Genomic DNA, 22,873 nt, shown 5'->3' with positions numbered 1-22,873 from the left:
GAGACCACCGCCAGTGGGAGCGTGCATTGTATATGGGTGGCTCCTGACTCTGGTGGGTTTGGCTTCGGCTGCTGTCCTCCCCGTATGCAGCCCAGTGATGAGGTTCCTACCGGCTGTGAACCCTGGCTTCTACTCTGGGGAGCCAGGGTTATACCGAGTTTTGTGAAGCCTTGCACGGCAGCATTCGGCGAGGCGGCTTCCTCCCGCCGGGGATGAGAGGTGATGGCCCGTGTGCCTGAGCTGGGCCTGAACATCTCGGTCCAGGAGGCAAAAGCAAAGCACAGTGGCTCCCGCTGTTCCAGTCTGGTGAGAAGGCTGTTGCCAGGTTTTCAGGAAATGTCAATGCTTTTCGGAGTTGGGGAAAGCTGCTCCTGTCGCTGCTGACCACAGGTGGCCGACACCAGCCTGAGCACGTCCTGCGTGACTGCAGCCGGCTTCGCTCTGTGTCTCCATCTCTTTCAGGCTTCTTTTTCCCAGACACTCTTGGGAAGTCCACGGAGGGCCGGGCGTTGTGGCCCAGGGGGTTCAGCCGCCACTCAGGAAGCCTGCTTCCCTATTGGGTTTAAGCGCTGGCTCCTCCACTGCTGAGCCAGTTTCCTGCTGATTCCTCAGGGAACTTAGCAAATGATGTCCCAAGTACTAAGGCCCCCTGCTACCCACGTGGGAGACCTGGAGGGAGTTCCAGGCCCCAGGCTTCAGCCTGGTGCGGCCCAGCTCGTGTGGCCACTTGGGTAGTGAACCAGCAGATGGAAGATTCTCTCCCTCTTTCTCTCTCATTCTGTGTGTGTGTATGTGTGCCTGTGTGTGTCTTCCCCAACCCTTGTCACTCTGCCTTTCAAATAAAGCAGAAAAATAAATCTTTTAAAAGTTCATGGAAAATGGAATTACAAGATAAGTGTATTATGGTGCAGCAAAGTTTGAAATCTGTGCACGTGAGTGTTCAGCTGTTCACGGGAAAGCTGCAGCGTGGATAGCGCTCACTGCACCAGGACGCTGTGGTGGGAGGGGCCAGAGAGTGCAGCGGCCGTGGGGATCGGGGAGATCACACGCGTGTGAGGCGGCCGTGGGGATCGGGGAGATCACACATGTATGCAGTGGACATGGGGATCGGGGAGATCACACGCATGTGCAGCGGCCGTGGGGATCGGGGAGATCACACGCGTGTGCGGCAGACGTGGGGATTGGGGAGATCACACGCATGTGCAGTGGACGTGGGAATGGGGAGATCACACACGTGTGTGGCGGCCGTGGGGATCGGGGAGATCACACGCAAGTGCGGCGGCCGTGGGGATCGGGGAGATCACACGTGTGTGCAGTGGACATGGGGATCGGGGAGATCACACATGTATGCAGTGGACATGGGGATCGGGGAGATCACACGCGAGTGCAGCGGCCATGGGGATGGGGAGATCACACGCGTGTGCTGTCCTCTCCTGTCCTCGGCACCTATGGGGAGTGGCTCTGTGAGGCCTGGCTGCTGCAGACGTCCCCATCTGTAGTGTGGACTCTGAGTGTGGACTTGGCTGGGTCAGGAACCAGCGCGCTTGGTGACCCTGTTCTCCATGTCACTGACTTTGCCCTCGGGGCTGTGGCCTGGGGGGTCCATCCTGAGCCAGGCACCTTGCAGGAAGGCCAGCGTTAGGGAGGTGAGAAGTCCCCTTCCCCACCTCTGTGGGGCGGTGATGGGGTCTGTATTCATTTGCAGCCTCAGCCAAATGTCCAGCGTATCCAGGGTGAAGTCTTTGTTTTTTCCTTGAAGGGGATTGGGTGCTTAGCCTAGTGGTTTGGATACCCCCATCCCACATCCCAGCGTGCCTGGGTTCAATTCCTGGCTCTGGCTCCTAACTCCAGCTTCCTGCCGATGCAGACTCTGGGAGGCAGCCGTGACGGCTCCGTAATAGGGTCCCTGCCACCACGTGGGAGACCTGAGTGAGTGCTCAGTTTCTGCCTCTGGCCCTGGCTGAGTCCTGGCCATTGTGGGAGTTTGGGGAGTGAGCCAGCAGAAGGGGGCTCTGTCTGTCTGTCTTAAAGATCTCTCTGTTTGTCTTTCTCTCTCCCCTTCCTCTCAAATGAATTTTAAACAATTAAGAATAGTCGTAACCCAGGGGTTTTCTGTGGTCCCCAGGCTCGGCTGTGTTTTAGCCTAGACACATGCGGACTGCAGCTGTCAGAGCAGAGGAGAGAGTGCCGGGAGGGTGACCTCACAGTGCTGGGGCCCGTGCCTGACGCTGTCTTCCAGCGACCTGGCACGGAGCTGCTGGCTGGCAGCAAGAACATCCGGGGGCTCAGAAGGCAGCCGTCGCCACGCAAGGGCAGAAAGGGCTCTTACTGCTGTCCTCACGGCTTTGCAGGTGGACGGTCTGTACTTGCAGACACTGCTGGGGTCAGAGCTCCGAGCCTCAAATCTCCTCCTCCTGCTGTCCACCTGCCCGGGCCTGGGTTCCTGTCCTTTGAGGCCAGCTGTGTCTCCTCCCTCGTGTCCTGTCCCCAATGGCATCAAATGCCATTGATGCCATTTCTTGCACTTTCTTGTGCAGTCTGAAGGACCTAATCAGACGCCCCAGACATCCTAGGCGCTGGATAAACACCTGCTGCTCAGCCGACTACCTGTTCTAGCCACAGGTGCCACGATGCCTATCCACTGTCTACACCAGCCTTTTATTCCAACCTCTGGAAGTGGCAGCTTCGACACTTCTCTTGTTCATCCTACAGGCAGCTGCATTTACTGATGGACACTGAAGTTTTCATCATGGCTGCGCTCCCAAGACGATGACCTGATACTGTTTTCCAGATAGTGTTTCTATTTGTGTCATAGGAATTATTTGTGGAAGAAGGATCATCGCCTTTGGATCATGAATGTTTCAAATGATTAGTCATTCCCAAAAATATACCGAAGGTGAAACCTCTCTGGGGCTACTGTTGGGTAGTGTCGACCTCACTAGAATCATTTGCTGTAGCAAAATCCACCGGAGGCATTGGCCTGCTGCACATCTGTGGTCGGATCCACAGGTGCTCAGTGGCCACTCACGGCGGCAGAGGCCTCTGTCGTGTCACAGGCACAGGGGCTGCCTCTGAGTCGTACTGAACAGAGCGTCTCCATGCGCATGAGTGTGTCTGTTGGCAGTGTAGACACAAGGCGGATGAGGCACTCACAGACGGGTGGGCACGTTTGCACAGAGGGCCCACTCCCCACTCGCAGCCCACAGAAGTACCCCTGGAGCCACAGGAAGTCCAGCCCGAGACGCAGTGGCCAGGAGCTGTTGGGAACGTGGACCAATAGTAAGAGACTTGAGTTGGGGTGAGGTCGGGCTCACACCGAGTGGGGACAGGTTGTCACCTGTGTTCTCTGTTCTAGTTTCTTTCCCCTGTGAGTCTGGGAGTGCCCTCCCGTGCCCCCTGCCCTGGGGTCAGGCGTCAGTGAGATGATCCCTTCCTGCTGTTGGACGCACGGTGGTGCCACAAGGAACAAGGTTCCTCTGTGTGGCCTTGCTGTCATCATGCTGCTCTGTGTTTCCGCTCCTCAATCAAAGGACCACGTGGGTAAGGAGCCACCTGTTGTGGCCCCGTCCTGTCTGGCAGTGAATTTCTGTGAAACAAGACCCCTTTACCCCCAGGACCCCCAGGGGTACCTGAGACCATGGAAAGTGCAAAACACCATGTACACTCTGCATTTTCCTATGCACTCGTATTTACGGTGAAGTTTAATTTATAAATCAAGCACAGTAACCAGTAATAGAGCAATCATAGCAACATGCTGTAATGAAGCTCTTGTTAAGTAAAATCAGGGCCACTTGAACGCAAGCACAGTTATACGCTGACAGTTGATCTGCTAACGATACGGCTGCTTTGTGACTGGCGGGGGGTGGTGTGTACAGCGTGGAGACGCTGGAGAAACAGGGTTCGTGTCCTGGACAGGGTGGAGCTAGGCTCTTGGGGAGCTCACCACGCTACCCAGAGGTTGTACAATGAGAATCTTATGAATTATTTTAAAATTTTTTATTTATTTACTTGAAAGGCAGAGTTACAGAGAGAGGGAAAGACAGAGAGATCTTGCCTCTGCTGGTTCACTCCCCAAATGGTTGTAATGGCCAGGACTGGGCCAGGCCAAAGCCAGGAGGCAGGAACTCCATCCATGTCTCTCCTGTGGGTGGCAGGGGTCCACACACTCAGGCCGCCTTCTGCTGCTTTCCCAGGCACGTTAGCAGATCAGCGGTGGAGCAGCCAGAACTCAAAGTCGCTCTCATGTGGGATTCCGGAGTCGCAGGCTGCAGCTTAGCCCACTGTGCCACAACACCAGTCCCAAGAATTACCTTCGTTTCTGCAATTTCCCGCTTAATATTTTGACCACGGAAGACAGAGTCACAGTGGAGGAGGGGGTGAGCTTGGGGAGAGCGGACTACTGGACTTCTCAAGGTGATTATTGAGGTATGCGTGTGTCTCAAAGTTGAGTTTGATGGAGAGGGCTGGTTGGACTCTCGGCAGCTGTAGAATGAGACTCCCAACGCGCCGTTGGCCAAAGATCCTAACCAGGAGGGCAGGCTGCTTGCCCTGCCAGTCAGGGGTTCCTGCCGATGGCCGGGGGCCCGAGGGGTTTCCCTCACCCTCTGAGACCACTGGCAGTATCAGGTGCAGCAGTGAGTCTCATGTGGTCTTCCCAGAGCTCTGGCAACCAGCCCGACAGAGACTTTTATTTGAAGTTGCCTGTGGAGTTCAGATGCATTTGGGGCTGGCCATATTGCAGTGTGCTTGGCCGGGACACACCCCGTGTCTGGGGGCTGCTCACAGGAAGGACTGGGGTTTTCCTAACGCGGGAGACATTCTGGCCCCGTGGCACAGAGCCTGGGCTCTGGAGTCTGACCGAGCCGCCTTTGGATCCTGCCTCACCCTCTTGCTGGCCCGTGTGGCCTCCTGCGTGTGGCTGCAGGGTCATCGGGAGGATGAAACAGGACCCTGTGTGCGTGGTGACTGGCACGGTGCCCAGCGGGTCGCTTGTCCTGAGGGAGGTGATTGATGGCAGCAAGTCAGTGCCATTCTACCCTGGGCTGGGGTTGTCTTTCTCTCTCTCCAGGGCTCACCCTCAGTCTCCAGACTCTGGGCAGTGTGGTCTCATCCGATCACCACGACACATCCACGTGGGGGGTAGGCATCAGTGACCTCCAGTGCAGAGGCCCCCGAAGCTCAGAGGGCTCAGAGGACGTGCCCAAGCTGCCCGGCCTCGCTCTGTGTCGGGCAGGGTGCTGGCTCGAGAGCTCACGCTGCTTCCTCCTCCCTCCCCGGAACCGTGGGTTTCAGGGAAGACCACTGCCAGTGCAGGGGGCAGGGGAGGCCCCGGGGTCCCCGCTGGTGTGTGTGTGCACCCCGCTCGGCCCCCAGCCTGCAGCATCTGTGCACTTATGCCAAGGCCTGGGACCCCCCAGCCTGCAGAGCACGGCAGGTTGATACAGCCGTTTTGAGTGATTCCTTGAGTTGGAAAGAGACTGGTTTCCCCTGAGATTTGAGGCTGTGCCGCCTTGCCCAGCAGGAGAGGAGCACTGACCTTCACAGGTAGACAGACAACGCCCGCCAAACATTGCACTCTTGTTGCAGAAGATTGTTCCAGAATGCGCGTAGCATATTTTGGTTATAAGGCTGTTTTTGTTTCCAAATGAATACTGCAGTGTTCTGTGAGGAGGAGGGACTCATTGCAAGTTCACAGACCTCTGCGGTGGGGGAAGTAGGAGCCTGTCCTTGGCGATGCTTTGTCGCCAGCCGGGAGACGGCTGTGAGGCTTGCTCCGCGCTCCGCGAGTCCCCCGAGCCCACCTGTGATTGTGGACTCTGCGCCACGTGGGGACGCCTGGCTCTTCCCTGGCAACACTGCCCAGTTCCTGCTCATGGCTTCCTCCACTCTCTGCCCTGATCGACCACTGGCCTCTTCTCTATGCATTTGAAAGGAGTCTCCTTCATGAACTGGCTTAAGTGGGCCGGGTCAGCCAGCTCGGTGAGGAAGGAGGGATTCACAAGCCAAAATTTTGAGGGTGCTTGGGCAAGTAACTAGCTGATGGCAGATCTTTCATTTACCTGGTTTCCTGGTGGCTAAAATCTCTGCCCTGAGTCCCATGTTCCCGAAAAGGAGTTTGCGATTGCGGGATGGTTTTGCCTTCTCCTAGGGTGTTGCTGCGTCGTCTGAGTCTCAGAAGCATCTCCGGCGTGTGCGTGAGGGGTGCCTCCCGCATCACTTCCGTTGGCACCCGCCCTCGTGAGCAGCAAACCTTCCCAGGCCAGGAGCCGGGTTCAGGGACCCCGGGAGTTCTTTCCCATTTCTCCAGGGCTGTGGCTCTGCTTCCTCCATCTTTAGCCTCCCCTCAATTCCCTCCCTCCTGTCCCAAGTGCACCTCTCTCCCTCACCCAGGCTGCTTCTGGGGCTTCCGTGTTGGTCAGGGGCCCACGGACCATGCCCAGCCTGCCCCTGGCCTGCTCTGCAGCCTCCATGGTGACCTCACTGCCCAGAGCAGAAGCTTTTAGACTTCTGCACCCCTCAGGGCTTCACCCCAAAGACCTTTGCAGAGCCCCCGCCCTGTGCACCCCCATTCCAGATCCCCATCAGTGGTGTGCTGAGTGTTCACCCAATGCCGAGCTCAGCTCTGGGTCTTCATCTCCTTTGTCAACCAGCAAAGGAAATGTCACTCCTGCTTTGCAGATGAAGAAGTCCAGGCTCAGAAGTGTAAGTGACGGGGCCAGCGCTGTAGTGCAGTGGCTAAGCCTCCACCTGCGGTGCCAGCATCCTATAGGGGCACCAGTTCTAGTCCCGGCTGCTCCTCTTCTGGTCCAGCTCTCTGCTATGGCCTGGGAGAGCAGTAGAGGATGGCCCAAGTGCTTGGGCCCCTGCACCCACGTGGGAGACCAGAAGAAGCTCCTGGCTTCAGATCAGCCCAGCTCCAGGGGTCGCAGCCATTTAGGGGGTGAACCAGAGGATGGAAGACCTTTCTCCCTGTCTCTCCCTCTGTAATTCTACCTCTCAAATAAATAAATAAATAAAATCTTTAAAAAAAGGAGTGTAAGTGATGACTCCAGGTCAGGATTCAAGTTGCCACGGTCCCCCCTTATCCGTGGGGCGTGTACCGCTCTGTATGAGCATGCGTGCATCTTTTCCTGAACACACGTGTTGTACTCATGAGAATGTTCGGTTTATAAATCAAGCACAATGAGAGGAACAGTAACAATAGTGCAGATAGACCAGCCGCCGCGATAGTCTGTAGTAGAGAGTGCTTTAAACTCACGAGTTGCTTGCTGAGAGCATCGTCCATTGACTGTCGTTAGGCTGTGGTTGAGAGTGGGCTCCTGGAGCCACAGAGCGCTCTGCGGCAGGTCAGCGGGGCCGGCAGCGTCTGCACCTTCCTCAGCGCCCGCGAGCTCGCTGGCCGCCTGGCCTGTCCCTGAGTTCTGCCTGGAGTGACTCCCAGCCAGGTCCCCTGCTGCTGCTTCCTCCCCCTGGGCCCTGGGTCCCCTGCTGCTGCTTCCTCCTCCTGGGCCCTGGGCTCGCCCCTGGCGTTTCAGTGATCTGCTCACAGGCCTTCCTCTTGGAAGTCTTTCAGGGTGAAGATCTCGAGGTTCTGTCCAGGTACTTTTGTAAATTCTAAATTCCCGGCACTCGGTGTAGCCCTTACACAGGGTGGGTGCCCAGTGAATGGTAAATGCTGGTTTAGCATATCTGTTCCTTCTCCAACTTGTGGCTCCTGAGGTGTTGGGTTGCATGCGAGACCTTTTAGACGATAAAGAAGTTCAAGGGGAGATCACGGCTTCCATTCAGAAAGTACAGAGCGGGTGGTGGACGTGTTTGGGTGACCGTTTGGTACCTGTGCACCATGGGTTCGGCCAGCCTGGGACTTGCCTCTGTCCGTTATCCTCCCACCCAGTGTTGCTATGAAGGAGAAGTTGGAGAAAGAGGACACAGACATATAGAGGACACAGACACACAGAGAACGCAGGCACACAGAGAACGCAGGCACACAGAGAACGCAGGCACACAGAGGACACAGGCACACAGAGAACACAGACACACAGAGGACACAGGCACACAGAGGACACAGGCACACAGAGGACACAGAAACACAGAGGACACAGACGCACAGAGAACGCAGACACACAGAGGACACAGACACACAGAGGACACAGGCACACAGAGGACACAGGCACACAGAGGACACAGGCACACAGAACGCAGACACACAGAGGACACAGACACACAGAGAACGCAGACACACAGAGAACGCAGGCACACAGAGGACACAGACACACAGCGGACACAGGCACACAGAGGACACAGAAACACAGAGAACGCAGACACACAGAGGACACAGACACACAGAGAATGCAGACACACAGAGAACGCAGACACACAGAGGACACAGGCACACAGAGGACACAGACACACAGAGGACACAGACACACACAGGACACAGGCACACAGAGAATGCAGACATACAGCGGACACAGGCACACAGAGGACACAGACACACACAGGACACAGGCACACAGAGGACACAGACACACAGAGAACGCAGACACACAGAGGACACAGACACACAGAGGAGGTGGCCAGGAGCAGCAGGGGTCAGAGGAGCCTGGGGGCAGGGCAAGATGCTTGAGTGGGGTCTGCAGCTTTGGGTGGTGGGAGGCAGCAGGGGCGCAGGGGGCCGCTGTGGCACGTTTGGGGGATGACGAGATGCAGTTCTGAGTGAGGGAGGGCCCTCCGGGACACGGCCCACGGTGGGTTCTGTGGGTCCTGCGGCCCTTCCCGGGGACCGTCCAGCTCTGTGACAGCACCAGAGGCTGTGAACCCACAGGGCTCTCCTTACCCACGTCGGTCTGATCGGCAGAGATGCCATTTCCATTATTCCTTAGTGATAGCTACTATTTCAGGGTAAAACTGCGTGTACTGGTACTCGTGACGCAGCACATTTTGTGTGTCCCTCTGCCATTCACACAGGATTGATGGTGACCAGCACTCTGAAGTATAGCCGCAATCACCAGTTTAAATGGACGGGCTTCCTGCGTGTCTCCTCTCGAGTGTTGCGTTACCATTGGTGTCGCAGCCCCCACCTGAGCACCTGTCATGGCCCCAGAGAGAGGGGGAGGGGGAGGGAGGAGGGACCAGGCCCTGTCCCTGAGGAATGCTTGCTGGCCAGCTCCATGCACCCAAGACAGAGACAGTGTCAGGTACAGTGTGATCCGGGCTCTGACACAGGCGATCATGGAGGCCTTTGGGGCCGGGTCTTCACTGCCCCCCACCCCCCGGCTGGGTCTTCACGGCCTTCTCCGATCGTCCCCATCGGTGGAGACATCTGGGTTGTTCAGGGGTGGTTTGGGCCCCTTCAGTCTCCACTGGTGCTCATTAAGTCCATCTGGGGTGCCAACCTTGGGGATTTTAGAAAAGCACCAGGAAAGTAAGGGAGGCCGGTGCGCTCCTCTGGGCAACAGCAGGCTTGGAGTCACGGTGCTCCCTGATGCTCCCTGGTGCTCCTTCCCGACACCGAGAAATTCACCTGCAGACAGTCGTGGATGCCTGCCCTGAGCCAAGAGCTGCGGAGAGACGCGTGCGTGCCCAGCACCAGGAAGTGGGCACGGCTGTCACTCTCACCTCTGGGGCCGGGACAGGGCCCTGTGACTGCGGGGGCAGCGCCGATGCACACGGCCGAGCTCCCAGAGTCCATGCTGATGGTCACGGACATCACAGGCAGCAGCGAGGAAGGCGGCAGGCACCTGCCCCTGCAGGAGGGGGCCCTCGGCTTGCGGGCCTGCCTGGTCTGCACCTGCAGCCGAGGAGTCGCTGGAGAAGTGCCTCCGTGCTCATGCTGGGCACGCCCTGGTGCACCCCCAAAGGCTGCCCGTGCTGTGGATGGAGCCCTGCTGTCTGTCACAGGCTGACAGAGTGGCTGATGAGAAGATGGAAGCTTTTTCTAGCCTTCACAGGACTGTTTGGGGATTTCTCTCTTTTTCCGAGGTGGCCTGAGGCTGCGGAGTTCAGGTTCTCCCAGACTCACTCATTTCAGGGAGGGGCTGCTCCTCTCTGCCTGACCCAGCACTCAGAACTCTCATGCGTTAGAAGATGCAGAATTAGCAGCTTTGCCTGTGCCTGGCAGGTGAGCAGGGTGCTGGGAGACGAACCCCCGCAAGCAGAGTGGGTCGCCGGGCAGAGGGCAGGGCCAGCCCCAGGGCCAGTGTGGGCTCCCGTCCTGACTCCACGCCCTGGGCTCTGGCCAGTCCAACTAAGGGAATGGCCATGGCCAGGGTGCTGAGTGCCGCCCGTTCTGAGGACGAACGACCGTTCTTGCCACGCGGGGCTGTGAGCAAGGACCAGGTCTGCCCGGTGTCTCAGAGGAGCAAGGCTGCTGGGTGTGGCCACAGCGTGTGGCACTTAGTGGCATGAAGCGGACTTTTGTGCGCCCTTGCTTCTTAATTCATGAAAGTTGACATTTTAGATACATTTACATGTAGAAATGTGTGTGCAAACAATTTCCAAATAAAATGTCAGCGAGCAGCCAAGCGTTTCTTAGAAATGGCCGCCCGTTCAAAAGAGAAGCCACAGATGCAGAAAGCACTGGGGCCCAGAATGCCGCCCACTCGGATGTTTCTGATGCTTTAGGCCAAGGGTGTGAATAAAAGATATTTTATTCCTGGGTTTGGAAAGACTGGCCGGTTCTGTCCATCTCAGACATATTTTTAATTTTTGCCTTGCATGGAGCAGTTTCAGCAGACTGCTTCTAAACGCTGCAGCTTTGTTTCCTTCCGCACGAAGTTTGGATGCACGGGAGCTTTGCTCGGACTTTCCGTATCTTGTGAGCGGTCAGGACCAGCCCAGCAGCAAGGCCACTTCCGGCAGGAGCACTCACAGCTGACCTCGCCCGCCCTCCCCGTGCCTGGGTGGATTTCCCCCGTTCCGATGTGGTCACCCGGCCTCTCTCCCCGGGCCCTGCTGGGCTTCCTCCCTGGAAGCTGGGAGCCCAAGCTGCAACCCTGTGGCCAGGCTCATCCAGGCCTCTGCCATCCCGGCCACTTTCAGAGACCCACCTCTCCCCCCCGGGAGGCTGTGGCCAGCCTGGACCTTTCTAGATCTTTCTGCAGCATGAGAACGCCGGCGCTGCAAGAGATTTGAAGGCTTTGTTGGGTTCGCTACTGCCCTTGACAGAGTGTCGTTGCCAGGCTCCCCCTGCCTGTAGACGAGCCCAGACACTAAGAACATAAAGAAAGGAGGCAGTGCCTGCTCGAAGGACTCACGGCCTCACCACCCGCACAAGCAATAGCACCGGCGCGGGCGGCTCTCCCGAGGACGGGGTTGGTGTTACAGGGGCTCCGCCAGCTCGCCCTGCCCTGTGACACTGGTGAGGGGTCCCCACACCTCGGCGTCCCCACCCTTGGTGTGGCTTCCTTTTGGATCCCAGGAGAGTGGTGAGATGCGGGGCAGACCTCGCCACAGCAGGCCCGAGGAGCCGCCGGCATTTCTGCTTCCCGTTGCGGGAGGCTGGGGCCCTCCCCGATAAGGCCAGGAACCTCCCCAGCTTGTGGAAGGATGCTGTGCAAGAGCCGCCATGGCCCTGCTTCCCGGATCTGCCGTCCTGAGCCAGCCTCCCCCCCCCCCCCCATCTGCCGTCCTGAGCCAGCCTCCCCCCCCCCAACTCCTCACGAGCTTCTTGAATTCCCATTTTCAGAGGTTTTGCTCAGCGCTGCTTCGGCCACCTGCGCGGGCCCTTGGCCTGAAGGAAGTGTTCTCCTGGCAGGGGCCTATCTTGGGGGGAATATTTTGGTTTTGCTCTAATTCTGTAAAGTTGTGGTTTTGTGCTGTGATGTGCGAACCACAAACCAGTACCAGGCATCATCTGTTTGCTGGGCTCACTGTTCAGAGCATTCTTGCTTTGTTCTCAAAAGCAAGTTCAGAGTTTAATTCCGAAGTGTTATTGGTGCTTGAGTGAGGTTTGGCCAGCCATGGTTGGCGTCCCCGCCCGGCTCCACACCACACCGAGGTCCTCCTCACCTGTGGGCTGGCTGGACCCCAGCCGCAGCCCGGCTCTCGAAGCTTCTGCACTGCACTGGGCGTTGTCTCACTAAGCGAGCAGCGCTGCACCGGGGACGGCCTTGAGTGTTCTGTCAATGCCTGCCACTCCCAGCTCTCCCCTCGCTTGGTCCCGGGTGAACACCACACGTCACTGTGTCTAGGTGGGTTCTTCCCTGCCTCTTCTTGGGAATAGGAATGAAAGTTATGTGTAAAAATCGACAGTCTCCAGGGATACCCGGTGACCACCTGCCGCCCAACCCACCAGGGCCCTGCTGTTGGGGACCCTCCCCACCCCGACTTCATGGGACTCGGCAGGTTGTCTCCCAGCTGCTTGCCGTAGCTGCCCAGGTGGACGCAACGGCCTGGCGTAGAGTGGCTTTCGCGTTGTTTTTCCAGTTGTTCATTGTTAGTGAATATAAGTGCTGTTCATTTTTATACATGAACACTGTATCCTGTCCCCTAAACTCATAGCTTAGGTTTAGGAGCTTTCTTGTAGACTCTTTTTTTAAAAAAAAATATTTATTTATTTATTTGAAAGTCAGAGTTACAGAGAGAGAAGGAAAGGCAGAGAGAGAGAGAACCATCAGATGGTTCATTCCCCAATTGGCCACAATGGCCGGAGCTGCACCAATCTGAAGCCAGGAACCAGGAGCTTCTTCCAGGTCTCCCATGTGAGCTCTGAGGCCCAGGGACTTTGGCCAACTTCTACTGCTTTCCCAGGCCATAGCAGAGAGCCAGATCGGAAGTGGAGCAGCCGGGAGTCAAACCCGCACCCATATGGGATGCGGCACTGCAGGCAGTGGCTTTACTGGCTAGGCCGCAGAACCTCTTGTGGACTCTTCAGTATTTTCTATGTAGTCTGCTCTGTCATCTGAGAATGAAACTTTGTTATCTTTTGTTCCAATTCTTATGTCATTGATTTCTTTTTCTTGCCTTATTGCACTGGTTAAGGTTTCTAGTACAACGTAAATATGAATGTTAAGAGAAAATACTCCTGCTTTGTTCCTAGTCTTAAAGGGAAACATAAAGAATGTTGTCAGTGATGGATTTGTTCGTGTAGATCTAAAATTCCTTAGGAACCAAATCATTTCTTCTGCTCTTTGGCTGCAGACATACTTTACAGTTCAACTTCTAACGAATGCAAAAATAAAAATTCACAGCCATTTGTTATAATTAGGTATGTAGCATCTTCTTTGTATTTGCTTTAAAATATCTAGCCTATTTGGTAGACAAACACCATGTACTGCATTAGCTGTTTAAAAACAGTGACCCTGGAAGCGTGGTTGTATTCCTAGCTGTGCGGGTGTTCAGGAGCCACCGAGCTGGGTCTCCACCTGCAGCAGACCGTGGCCTGACAGCCCAGGGATGAGGCAGCTGGGTTGACCCCATACAAGAACATGGCAGCTGCGGCTGGATGAATGCAGACGAATGGGTGCGCAATATGCAGTCCATCCACACAATAGAATATTAGCCAACCATACGAGGGAATGAAGTGTTAGCACATGCCACCACGTGCACGGGCCTCAAAAATATGGCAGGCGGGAGAAGGCACAAGGCCACAGAGTCAAAGGCCATTTGCATGAAATGCCTGGGACAGGCAGATGTGCAGAGGCAGAAGGTGGATGAGTGGTTGCCACAGGACGGGGGAGACGGGCTGGGAGCTAATGGGGTGATGGGCATGGCCTTCTTTTTGGATGATGACAATGTGTTCAGACTACAAGGATGCTGCAAATGTTGTGAATATGCTAAAAATCATTGAACTTCATGGTGAATAGAAAGAACTTGATGGTATATAGATGGTGTATAGAAAGAACACAGGGGCTAAATGAGTGGGAATGAGCAAGCTGCATAAGGATTGATGGAGATCGGGGAGGTGTTCCCCAAGCTAGCCAGGTTCTTAGGGGTTTCTCCATGAATAACGATGGAGGGGACCGTTTGGGGGAGAACGTGGTGGCCTGTGATGGACGGAGACTCTTGGGAGGGGCAGGCACTGGGGGTCTGAGTGACAGCACTCCCCACCACTGATGGTAGAGCCCACAGGAGAAGGACAAACTGCTGAAAGCCAAAGGAACTTATCATCTCGCTAGCAGGGGCTCGAGACGACCCGAACCACAGAGCAGAGAGGGGCAGCTCCAGCCTGGGCTGTGGAGGTCGAAGTGGCCTGAATTAACAGCTGCCTCCTGTAAACCCAAACTAACTCCTCTCTCTCTCGTCTTCTCTTTCAGATTATAGCCTTCGCTTTCCCTTGGTGAGTACAAAACTTTTTAAAAGTTATCTCGGATGGGTGGCTAGCTGTAAGAAATGGGTGGGCTTTTACTGCTAGAGAAGCGATGTTTTCTGGAGACCGAAGGCACGTGGTCAGCGTGTTGCGTTTGGATGTTATGCCTTAACGTGCGCGAACGGGCTCACGCCATGTTCCTGGTTGCCTCACCTGGAGAGGGCGCGGCCTGGCTCAGTGCTGGGTGCCTGAGATGTCCAGCGTCCCCACGCACCCCCGTTGCCGACTCCTCACTCCATTCCAAGGGCCTCGTGTCCGCACGCACGTTCAGCACTGCACATGATCGTGTTGGCGGTCATTGCTTCTGAAGTTGACCTGCTGTGACAGGCGCTTGTCTGTGTTGTGCTCCGGTAAACAGAGTGTCGGTGTCACATAATTCTATGCCTCTTGGAGTCTAGGTAACGGCACAATTCCTTGGCTTTGATGTCCTTAGAAAAAGAAAACTTCAAACAGCATAGGTGCTTTGTGATCTCTGCTTCGTCAGCTCGGTGCTGTTAGGTTTCTTGAAGAGAGCAGGGGCAGGGGGAGGCTGGGAGGGGTCTGAGGGTCTTCAGAGGCTGCCGTGAGCGAGCAGGGAGCACCAGGTGTCCCTGGCCTGTGCCCTTGTCGAAGCCCGGGGTGCTGGCAGTTGGGAGGCTCTGTTTCTGGAGTGACAGGTTTATCTTTGTTCTGGAGTTCACTTAAGGTCAGTGGGTCTGGTCTCCCCCGGCTGGCTCCTCTTTTAGACCGTGCACCCTTCGTGGCATGATTCCTTCCGGGCGTCACCACCTGTGGCTGCCCCTGGTCTGGGCAGATGCGTGTTGGTGCCGAGACACCTCCCCTCTCTGGGGAAGGAGCACTGAAGACAACCAAGAAGTCAGCACGCCCCAGAGGAAGGCAGACTCTGCACCCCACCAGCTAGCCGTGCTGTCTTTGTCCTCCATGGCCAGGCTGGCCATTGTTGATGCTGAATGTCGCCGTGTCATCAAAGAGGAGGATCGGGGTGGGCGTTGTGCTACTGTGGGGTAAGCCATTGAGCACCTCCCATACTGGGCACCGGTTTGCACCCTGGTTGCTCCACTTCCGATCCAGCCAGCTCCCTGCTATTGCACCTGGGAAAGCAGCAGCAGATGGCTCAGGTGCTCGGGCCCCTGCACCCATGCGGCAGATCAGGATGGAGTTCCAGATCTCTCCCTCTCTCTCTCCTCTCACCCTGCCCCCCTCTCAAATAAAGAAAGAAATCTTAGCAAAGAGGCAGATCGTTGCTATAAAGGAGTTTATGGGAGAGACTTAATCACCAGAAGCCTGTACTCCCTTCACTGCCTGGGAACCCTGAGAGCGGTAGTGGCTCCTTCCCAGCGTTTTGAATGCAGACTGAACATCAAAAAGCATCAAAACAGATCAAACACTGCACCTGCTTTCTGTGCGCCTGCTGTGCTGGAGTGAGGGTCAGACCCCACAGACTCATTGCTTCAGAAGGACAGGGTACAGACTGTGATCGGTTGTAAGCACGTGACCTTTGCCCCCTTGGCTCCGTGCTCGGTCCTGGCCCCTGCACACCAGGCTTGCTTCCATCTGGACCAGGATTTCCTCCCTTCCTGGCGGGTCTGCCCTCCACATGTCAGCAAGTCAGCGGCTCTCCACAGAGTGACCTGGCTCAGGTGTTTCCCGGATGCTCCCACCCCCAGCATGGCGTCCAAGCCAGGGAGCGAGGTGGCTAAGCCCTGACTGGGGATGCCTGCCCCCCGTCCCAGAGTACTGGTTGGCAAGCAGACACCTCTACTTCCCATCTTTGGAGGCAGCAGATGATGGCCCACGCACTTGGGTGCCTGCCACCCATGTGGGAGACTCAAATGCAGTTCGGGTCTCCTGGTCTAGCCTGGCCTAGTCTTGGCTGTTGCAGGCATTAGAAGAATGAACCAGCAGATGGACAGATGGAGGATCTCAGCCTCTCTCTCTCTCTCTGTCTCTCTCTCTGCCTTTTCAGTGGGTGAAAATCAGTCAGTCAGTGTTCTTTAGAAAACAGTGAGAGATGGAGAAATTCGTATCCTGCCCAGAGGTGATGCGCGCTGGTTCAGGAGTGGATTTTTGCCTCCCTGCTTCCACGGGGAGCACCTGGAGGTGGAAGCAGCTTTGGGCAGCTCCAGGCCGCACCTGCCGGCTCTTCCTTTAGGAGGAGGGACGGCTCCGCTGAGTTCCTGCGTGGGATCCCTGTGGTCTCAGGCATCTCTCCCCTGGGTGTGCGGCCCTCCGCCTCCCGCTGCCTGACCTGCTGCTGTCACTCGGGTCTGCCGCAGCATAGAACATCCAGCTGGTCTCAGCCTGCGGCAGAGTCCCTGCTGAGTCTTTACGGCTTGTCCCAGAGCCTCAGTGTCTCAGTAAGAGAAGGGACCTTAACTTCCCCCTTGCAGGTCTAGGAATGGGGCAGATAGGCCATGCTGCACAGAGCAGGGACGCTCCTGCTGCTGGGGGCTGCTGCAGAGGGCCCCAGGAGACGCTGCTGGCACCTGCCGGCCTGCGCGAGCCGCCCGCCCTCTGGCCTCTCCGAGCGTCCTGGGATTACTGTGACACTTACCTACAGGGACCCAAGGCGAGCCGCGCTGCCTGCCGCCTGTGCCAGCGCTGCCGCTGCTGTTGTCAGCACTGTCGTTTAACCGGGTTGCAATGTGTATGCCAGTGGGTGAGGAATTTCAGAACGAGTTCCTTTTACTAACAGTAATCCCTGATTTTACATTTAATAAAAACTCTGCATTAATATTTGATTTTCAAGAAAATGACTTTTTTCCCTATTGAACGGGATTAGGAAGCGTCTTTGCAGCAAAGCCACTCATTCTCATACTTTCTTTGTTGTGTGTGTGTGTGTGTGTGTGTCTGTTTGCATTTAACACTACAGCTGGGGGTGACACTGCAGATCGTATTCATGTCAAATAGGGACAGAGTTCCTGCAATTGTGGGGGTCTCCGTTGTATAATATTGAATGCAATGGGTTTTCGGTAGTAAAAACTTATGGAAGACATAAATTAAATTTAAGAATTTTCTCCAGGCTTTGTGAGGTTTTACATTGTTATACCTGGGGGTGTTACTGGTCAGTAAAATGAAACAGTGCTGTAACTTGAATGTTTCACTTTAGTTATTGGAAGTACCAAAGGAGGCAAAGAAAGCGAAAATAAACTGCTAATATTAGGCAGCAGTGAAATTTTATTTTTGGCAGGCAGAGTTAGAGACAGAGAGAAAGGTCTTCCTTCCGTTGGTTCACCCCCCAAATGGCTGCTACAGCTTGCGCTGCGCTGATCCGAAGCCAGGAGCCAGGTGCTTCTTCCTGGTCTCCATGCGGGTGCAGGGCCCAAGTACTTGGGCCATCCTCCACTGCCTTCCCGGGCCACAGCAGAGAGCTGGACTGGAAGAGGAGCAACCGGGACAGAACCGGCACCCCAACCGGGACTAGAACCCGGAGTGCCAGCACTGCAGGCGGAGGATTAGCCTAGTGAGCCGCGGCGCCGGCCGTCAGCGGTAAATTTTAACCTTCACCTCACTGGGCTGTTCCTTCACTAGCTGGATCTTCCTTACTCCCGTGCGCGTCTTCCTCTTGCATCTTTAACACGTGATTTTTTTCTTCCAATCAAGTTTCTTTCTTCACGCTGTTTGTGCAAGCACCGTACGTGTGAAATGGAAATCAGGGTGGGGTCTGAGGGCCTGGTCCGCGTGCCTTCGGGCCACGGCGGCGGGCGGCGTGGTTTCTGCTGGTGGCGCAGGGCCCTGAGCTCGGCGCTGGCTCTCTGTCACAGAAGGAAGCCAGCAGCCTGCAGTGCGCAGCCCAGAAAAGTTAAAACCTGCCAGGCCACGGGGCTGCGGCTGCCCTCCGAGGCCCAGCGCTCAGGTCTTCAGCAACACTGGGAACATCCTGGATTTCCTGTCTGGTTTTCCCGTCGGCTGCAGCGAGTGAGCGGCCGGGGTGGGCAGAGCTCTGGGTCGGAGAGTGACGGGCAGAGAATCCGTGTTTATTTCCATTGCGAGGTTCCTCCCCAGGAAACTTTCGACATTCTTCCAAGAAGTCCCTCTGCAGGAGTGCTGGTCACGGAGCGAAGGCAGGCCCGGCTCTCAGAGTTTCCGCTCCCAGGAAACCCTTATAAGCCCTGACTCCGGGCGCAGCGCAGACCCAGTGCTGCCGGACCTTCTGCTTCTGGCCGCTCGCTCTCAGCTGATAGGAAACATGGCTGCCCCGGGGCCGGGATGCCTCCCCAGCGTCACCCCTGGGGGACAAGAGGTAACGGGGAGCTCAGTGGGGCCCTTCGTGGCTCTGGATTTACGTCATGGGTGCTGTCGCATACGCTCTAAGGCATCAAACTCTGACGTATCCTGGGCTCCTGCAGGCAGGTTGCTGCTAGATAACTATTTCTGGAGCAGTTTTCTAATCGCCTGAGTTGATCCTGGCCAGGGTCCCCAACTGTTTCCCCGTGTTATCTGCCGACCTCTTTGAAGTATTTAAAGAAGGTTAGAGGGTATCCATCGGAAGGCTGCCTCAGCCACAGTGCCCGGCCCTGTGCAGGAGACCTGGGGCTCTGTCTCAGGAAACCACGGCGGGTCCAGCACAGCGCGGCAGTAGCACATGGGGCGTGGTGGGGGAGTTGTCTGTCTGGGGCTGGGGGCCTGCTAGACTGTGAGGAAGCAAAGGCGCGGTTCATGGCTTTTCATGGTTTTAGAACAATTCTAACTCCTACCTGGGCGCTGGGCTGGCTGGGTGGCACCTAAGATTCCACCCGTGGCAGCGGGATGGCTCCTGTTTTTATCATAAAAACTTCCCTTTTAGTTTCCCTTAACAAGCAGCTTGACGAAGTGGCACTGTGGTTCAGGTAGCACACTGAGGGGTGGGGGTGGGGTCCCCGGCAGCTGGGCAGTGGCTGGCCTGCAGGCGGCTTGCCTGCAGCTCAGGGGCCCGGCCCCCGTCTGTGGGGAGGTTTTCCTGGCTGCGCCGTCCACACTGGAGACACAGATGTCGTCGTCAGCTACAGGGGTGGCCTCGCTCACATTGATGAGTCTTTTGGGGTCTGAGGGATTCAGAGAGATTCCTCCGATCTGCTGGCCGCAGGGAGATCCGTCCCACTTGGGGGTTCTCACCGTGGGCTGCAGGGCGTGAGGTGGCCGAGTGCTCGCAGCTGGCCGGTGTGAAGGAGCTTGTTCAAGCCGCGTGTTGTGATGGCGCACGGTTTGGTGTAAAGTATTTAGCATCTTAGAGAAAGAAGGATCCCTGTGGGAGCACGGAGCAAAACTGCATCGCGTCGTGGATTCTGAGTAGCTTTTCTCCTTGCTTTGCACCAAAATAAACATGAGCAAAACAGCAAAAATAGAGTTTGTGTTGTTTGATGGTGGGGGCTGGTTGAATTCTAACACCTTTTAAAAAAGTGTTGATGATGTTTAACTAATTCAAACAGCCCTGTCCCGATTGACCTGCTCTCGGAAATGGTGTGGATTCCACATTCAAGTGCAGTGTGTGTGTGTGTGTGTGTGCGCGCACCATGGTACCATGCTGAGAAATGAGTTATTTTTAAACATCTTATTGGTGGAAATTATTATTTGGAAAAACAGGACTTGCTGTATTTCCTGTTTTGCCAGATAAATGCCTTGCACTTAAAACGCATACATATAGAGCGTGTGTGATTTTTCTCGCTGGGGATTCATAGCAGTCTGGAGGTGGGCTGGGGGTGCACCCTCACCCCTACCTGGAGGGGGGAAAGCAGAGACCCAGGCGGGCTGCAGACGCGGCAAGGAGGCCTGTGTCTCCAGTTCTTCCTCCCACTAGAGGCCAGACGGAGCTCACTTCCAACACCAAGGGCGAGGGCGGGCCCTGCCAACAGGAAGCGTTTTCTACAAGGAGAGTTTCATTTTCCAGTTGGACCAGGGACAGAGACTTTGACAAATAGGAATGCATCCTGGGGGTTCTGCGAATCATTTGCTGCGAGGTAATTATGTGTTGGAACAACTTTACGATCGCCTGAGTTGCCCTTGGCCGCGGTTCCCAGCGATTTCCCGCGTTATCTGCTGACCACATCCAGCTTTCTAATCTCTCTCAGCACACTCGCCAGGTTTCCTTCCAGCAAGACGGGGGCTTTTTTTTTAATTTTTTTTTTTTATTTTTTGACAGGCAGAGTGGACAGTGAGAGAGAGAGAGACAGAGAGAAAGGTCTTCCTTTTGCCGTTGGTTCACCCTCCAATGGCCGCCACGGCCGGCGCGCTGCGGCCGGTGCACCGCTCTGATCTGATGGCAGGAGCCAGGAGCCAGGTGCTTCTCCTGGTCTCCCATGGGGTGAGGGCCCAAGCACCTGGGCCATCCTCCACTGCACTCCCTGGCCACAGCAGAGAGCTGGCCTGGAAGAGGGGCAACCGGGACAGAATCCGGCTCCCCGACCGGGACTAGAACCCGGTGTGCCGGCGCCGCTAGGCGGAGTACTAGCCTAGTGAGCCACGGCGCCGGCCAAGGACAGGGGCTTTGTCCGTCCGCTTACTGGGCCTTTATCAGGTCCGTGCTGCAACCTCCTTATTGCACAAGGCCTTGCGGTGTGAAGCAGTAGATGAGGTGGATGCGAGCTGTGGTTTCAGGAAACACCGCTAGCCGGCCTGATGCTTGAGGCCGTTCTCCGGTTGGTTAGAAACACTGTGTTTGCACAGGAGCCTGGACGAGGACGGGCTGGGTGTCGTTTCTTTCCGGAACACTGAATGGCTTGGATTCTGCGTCACACACTCTTTGACAACTAGAGTGGAGTGGAGTGTCACAGAGGTGTCTCGCAGACGTCAAGCTCTGTAATCCAGGGCGATGCTGGCTTTGAGCTAAGAGCGGCAGTCCCCAGAAAGCAGCTGCAGCCGCTGTCTCTGGCCAGTCGCCTTGGTGCCCTCCCTCCGGTGTGAGGTCTGCACACCATGTGCAGCGTTCACAGCTCCAGGGTCTCGGCCTTGAAGAGCCGGTTGTGGGCTGGTGGTGCAGGCTCTCCCCTCTTTGTTTGCATTTGCTGTCTCGCGGCCTCCCAAAGAAGTGGGAACACAGAAAGGCAGGCTTTGTGAATGGAAAAATTCTGTTTGAAAAAGCAGTCAGTTTCTTTCCATATCATTGCTTGTATACAGGAAGTCGAAGCCGGGACTGTGTGGGCTTGGACTTTGAAACGCAGCTAGTGGATAAAGCAAATGTCTTTCCCTGCTCTTGCGAGATCCATTCTGACAAGTGGTTCTGGGGCCATGTGGCGGTTTACTCGACCTGAGTGTGTGGCGTACTGGGAGGGCCAACCCGAGACTCACGGGAAACCATGGAAACCCCAGTGCCACCGCTCCCTTCCGGGGGAGCTCTGTGCTGAAGCCAGGCTGCACCGTGTGTGCCGCTGAGATGCCGCGCGAGATTGGAGCGAGATCCAATCCAGGGCATCACTATTTTCAAAACTAGTTTTGGCTTCCCTCCAATCTGAAGCCAACACCAACATTCTGTTATGCTGTTTCCCGTTGTGGGCGGACTGATTTAATTTTTAATGAGTGATTCACTACCCATAGCTGTATGTTTTCCTCCTGTTGAGCTGCGAATTAAGTCATGTTTCCTTTAAAAAATTATTTTTGATCTCAGCTGAGGAACACGGCCCTGCGGTGCTGAGACAAAGCCGTGTAACGGCGCTGGAGGGAAGGCGTGCACCTGCCCTGGGCGCAGGGGGAGCAGCAGTGCTACCTTTTCCTGCGACTGTGACGCTCTGATATTCTCCAAAAGAAGGAGACGAGCTCCCCGAGTGGTCAAGAACAGTTTTCTAAAACATTGTGTGGTTTTAGAAAACATTTCTTGAGGGGCTTAACGCATACCCCATCTGTGTGGGAAGCAGTGTTGGGAGGTTTCCTGCTTGGAGAGCTTGGGATGTCATCGGATTCCCGCGGTGTGGCCACTCCGTGGGCTCCAGCAGCCACAGTCTGCCCAGCTGGGCTCGGTGCACACCCCTAGCGGCAGTGGTGCCTGAGGGACCCTGAGCCCCGGAGAGGCTCGGCTCCTGGCTTCGGCCCCACTCCCGCCACGCAGTTTCTTCTCATTGGGCCTCATCCCTGCTCCCTCAGGATGGACCAAGGATCATGTGGGTCACCCCAGCTTTTCAGTGACACCCCCACCTGGCGAGAGCCCGCAGGACAAGCTGTCAAAATTCATCCCCATCCTGACTCCCATCCCGGGGCCAGCGCTGTTGTGTGGCGAGCGGGTTAAGCCACTGCCTGCAATGCCAGCACCACATATGGGTGCTTGAGTCCCAGCTGCTCCACTTCTGATCCAGCTCCCTGCTAATGTGCCTGGGAAAGCAGCGGAGGATGGTACGAGTGCTTGGGCCCCTACAGCCATTTTGGTAGTGAGCCAGCAGATGAAAGATCTCTCTCTCTCTCTCTCTCTCTCTAACTCTTTCAAATAAATAAAATAAATCTCAAAAAAACACCTCATCCCCGGCACCCAGAACCTCGGGTCCGCAGCGCTGGGTTTTACCAGATGGTGAAGCATGGGAGAGGCAAACACTGCTGCTACTATGTATCGCAGAGGCGGCTGCGTGGGTGCAGGCTGCGTGGGTGCAGGCTGCGTGGAGATGG

The 22,873-nt window shown here is 56.0% G+C and overlaps 1 protein-coding gene across 7 annotated transcripts in view; it reads left to right on the top strand.

Annotated features, from left to right (window-relative positions):
- The window catches only part of PTPRE (protein tyrosine phosphatase receptor type E), a 159,897-nt gene that overhangs the window by 46,014 nt on the left and 91,010 nt on the right, over positions 1-22,873 (top strand). For 3 of the 7 annotated variants that reach the window (XM_051833517.2, XM_051833513.2, XM_051833512.2), the window contains one exon: positions 14,256-14,278. The gene's annotated coding sequence lies outside the window, so the exon portion shown is untranslated. Of the gene's footprint in view, positions 1-3,360; positions 3,541-4,193; positions 4,426-14,255; positions 14,279-18,280; positions 18,552-22,873 lie in introns of those variants that run through there. The other 4 variants (XM_051833514.2, XM_070058280.1, XM_070058282.1 and 1 more) reach the window with 4 other exon arrangements.

This window comes from Oryctolagus cuniculus, chromosome 15 (assembly GCF_964237555.1).
Source record: "Oryctolagus cuniculus chromosome 15, mOryCun1.1, whole genome shotgun sequence".
Classification (NCBI taxonomy): Eukaryota; Metazoa; Chordata; class Mammalia; order Lagomorpha; family Leporidae; genus Oryctolagus; species Oryctolagus cuniculus.
This window is presented reverse-complemented; position numbering and strand designations above follow the sequence as displayed.